Source organism: Rutidosis leptorrhynchoides, chromosome 10 (assembly GCF_046630445.1).
Source record: "Rutidosis leptorrhynchoides isolate AG116_Rl617_1_P2 chromosome 10, CSIRO_AGI_Rlap_v1, whole genome shotgun sequence".
Taxonomy (NCBI): Eukaryota; Viridiplantae; Streptophyta; class Magnoliopsida; order Asterales; family Asteraceae; genus Rutidosis; species Rutidosis leptorrhynchoides.
The window spans coordinates 174,705,001-174,709,051 of NC_092342.1; positions in this window are offsets into that span (position 1 = coordinate 174,705,001).

The window sequence follows — 4,051 nt, forward strand, 5'->3', positions numbered from 1 at the left end:
ATGGAAAGGGAGGTCCAATAGTTGCTCTGGACTGGATAAGCAACATCGAAGTTTGCTTTGATACATGTGGTTGCCTAAGAAATCTTAAGGTGAGATATGCAACGACCTTATTTCAAACAGCAGTTCTTCATTGGTGGAACGGAGAAAGAGCTACACATGGAATCACTGAAGCAGCTGAAATTCCATGGGAAAGGTTTAAGGAGATGATGAAGGAAAAATGTTGTCCGAGGAGTAAAACCTTGAAGTTAGAAATCGAGTTTCTACGCCTATAAATGGGGGATGATAGTATTCAAATATACACTGAGAAATTTATTGAGAAATCAAGGTTTGCTCCATTTCATGTGGAAAACGAAGCCAGAAAAGTCGAGCTGTACACGGAAGGGCTAACGCCGGATCTCAAAAGGATAGTCCAAGTAACTATGCCAAGGACATTTCTTGAAGCTGTGGAAGCAGCAAAAATTGCTGATAAGGATCGTGAGAAAACACGTCAAGTCTATAACGATTAGAAGAGACGTTTTTATGACTCCAACAGTGGAGGAGTAAAGAAAGGAAGGGTTGCACAAACTCCAAACACAAGGTTTAATGTACCTGAACCTTGTAACACATGTGGAAGGCCACATTCAGAAGTTTGTAGATTTCAGAATGTGAAGTGCACCCATTGTCAAAAGTTTGGACACTCTGCACAAAATTGTAGGGCGGTGGAGAAAACATGTTACCATTGCGGAAAGTTAGGACACATCCGACCTGATTGTCCTGAACTTACAAGAGGAATGCTAGAACTAGTAGGAATGAAAACAAAGAGACACCAAAGGCTAAAACAAGGGAATTCAACATGACGATGGAAGAGGCCAAAGACACACCCGATGTCGTGTCAGGTACTTTTCTAATCAATAATTCAAATGCTCAAGTTTTATTTGATTATGGTGCAATAAAAGTTTCGTCTCAACTACTTTCTGCAAAATAATCTAGATTATTGTGTTGAAAAGCTAGATAATGTCTATATGGTTGAAGTTACTGATGGTAACCACATTCGAGTAGAAGATATTATCAATAATTGTACCATCACCATAGGAAAAACCCAATTTCCTATTACACTCATACCCATACAATTAGGCGAATTTGACATTGTAGTTGGAAAGGATTGGCTATCCGAGAATCAAGCTAAAATCATTTATCATAAAAAGATGATTCAGGTTAAAAACCAAATCATGAAGAGATTTGTATATATGGAGACAAAAGTGATACATGAATAAACTTGATATCCTTGATGAAAACTAGGAAGTATTTAAGGAAGGGATACGAAGCATACATTGCATATGTTATAGATACCAAAAAAGACAATTTGGTCGAAATCAAAGATGTGCCTATAGTATCTAAATATCCTGATGTATTTCCCGACGAGCTACCTAGAATTCCACCCGAAAGGCAAGTGGAATTTAAGATAGATCTTGTACCTGGAGCAACACCAATAACTCGATCACTGTATCATCTAGCTCCAACAGAGTTGCAAGAATTGATGAAACAACTTCAAGAGATGATAGATAAAGGATTCATAAGACCTAGTTCATCCCCTTCGGGAGCGCCAATCTTATTTGTCAAGAAGAAGGATGGATCAATGCACATGTGTATTGATTATCGTAAGATGAATAAAGTCACGATAAAGAATAAGTATCCATTACTAAGAATAGATGACTTGTTCGATCAATTACAAGGAACAAGTTATTTTTCAAAGATCGACCTGAGATCTGGATACCACCAACTTAAGGTTAGAGATAAAGATATTCAAAAGACGGCATTTCGAACAAGATATGGACACTATGAGTTCCTAGTAATGATATTTGGTTTAACGAATGAGCCTACAATATTTATGGATCTCATGAACAGAGTATGCAAGCCATATCTTGACAAATTCGTAATCATTTTCATTGATGATATTTTAATTTATTCCAAAAATCAAAAGGATCATGAATGTCATCTTAAAGCTGTTTTGGAACTACTTCGAAAAGAGAAACTATATGCCAATTTTTCTAAGTGTGAGTTCTGGATTAGAGAAGATCAAATTTTGGGGCATGTAGTTAATCAAGATGGAATCAAAGATGACCCAGCAAAGATAGATGCATTAATGAAATGGGAACCTCCTAAGACACCTAAGGAAGTTCATAGTTTCATTGGTCTAGCTGGATACTATCGACATTTCATTCAAGACTTTTCAAAGATCGCAACACCGTTGACCAAACTTACCAGAAAGAATAATAAATTCAAGTGGGGTCTTGAACAAGATAATTCATTCCTAACGCTAAGATGAAAGTTGAGTACTGCACCAATCCTGACATTGCCAGATGGCACAGATGACTTTGTTGTATATAGTGACACCTCAAACCTAGATTTAGGATGTGTACTAATGCAACAGGATAAAGTTATAGCATACGCATACAAGTAATTAAAGGAGCATGAAAAGAAATACCCAACGTGCGATCTGGAACTAGCTGCAGTAGTGTTTGCATTAAACTTATGGTTCTCAAGTAAAGACTCAAAATTCATTTGGAGCGCTAAATACGGATGCATATAACCTAATAGATGAACCGAGAGATGTTGAATCTGATAAAGGGGAAACATCTCAATTTATGGCTGGAAAAAAGGTTGATAAGTTAACAACTACGTTTGGAAGAAAAAGGGCTGGTTGTAGTTGTTGTGTCCTTGGTTAGGTGGGTCGGTAGGGTCCTTGTGTTTGCTAGTCCTGAGTGTTTGTAGGTCTAGCTTGTTTTATGGTTATTTTTGAGGCTGTAAGGCGCGCTTGCGGTCGTTGCACTTTCTTGTCTTTTTTATTATTTTTATAAATAATATTTACCGGGTAAAACCCTTTACCCAAAAAAAAAAACTTCAAATTAAATTATGAAAAATATACATAAAACTTATGATAAATATATATGTATTATTCTGACCTCGGAATAATTTTTAGAAATTATTATCTATAGTTTTATTTATTAAATCGTATTATATTATACCGAAAACTATAAAAATTATAATAAATCGAAAAATTACTTTATAAATATATAGGAACTGATGAAAATTCATAATATTAATATTCTAAGATAAAACATATTTTTATATATTATTTTGATCAGTAGAATAATTATTTTATTATATAATGTATTCGGTTTATATATATATATATATATATATATATATATATATATATATATATATATATATATATATATATATATATATATATGTATTTAAAATCAAAATAAATTAATGTAAACGCTTGAAAATAGTAAAAATAATTTTTACAGAATGTAATAGACTTATAATAATTACTAAAGTCAAAATTCTATATTATATATCAATACATATATTTATTCTTTCTTTATTTGTGTACCGATTTAATTATATAAACATAAAATAAATTTAAATTATATAAAATACAAAAAATAGTAAAAATTACATAAAAGTTACATAAAAATTATTTAGAATAGTTATAGAACATATAAAAATAACTATATGAATTATTAGAGTGTTATTTATAATTAATTTCCAAATATATATTAAATAAACGTAAAAACTATGTAAAATTCGTAGTAAATATTTTAAAAGTAATAAAAATATATACAAGATTTTTCCGAGTATATAAAACTTGGATTAACTTGTAAAAATTATAAATCTAATTATTTGGATCGAAGTTGTATTTATTCTATAATTAAATTCTTATTATATACATACAGAAAAAAATGTAAGGATAAATATAAAATAAATATAAAAATAAGATAAATTATTTTTATAAAAATTTCCTATAGAATTATGAACTGAAAGAAACTTATAAAAATTATAAACTTAATTATTTGATAATTAATTAAATTAAAAATGAATTTAGGATAATAATGCCTATTTTCAACATATATATATAATATAAAAATTAATTATTATTATTTAATAATATAAATCTATAAATTAATATTTAATTAATAATTATATATTTATCTAAATATATAATAAATATTCTATATAACTATGAACATTACTTAATTACTAAATTAATATACATACATTT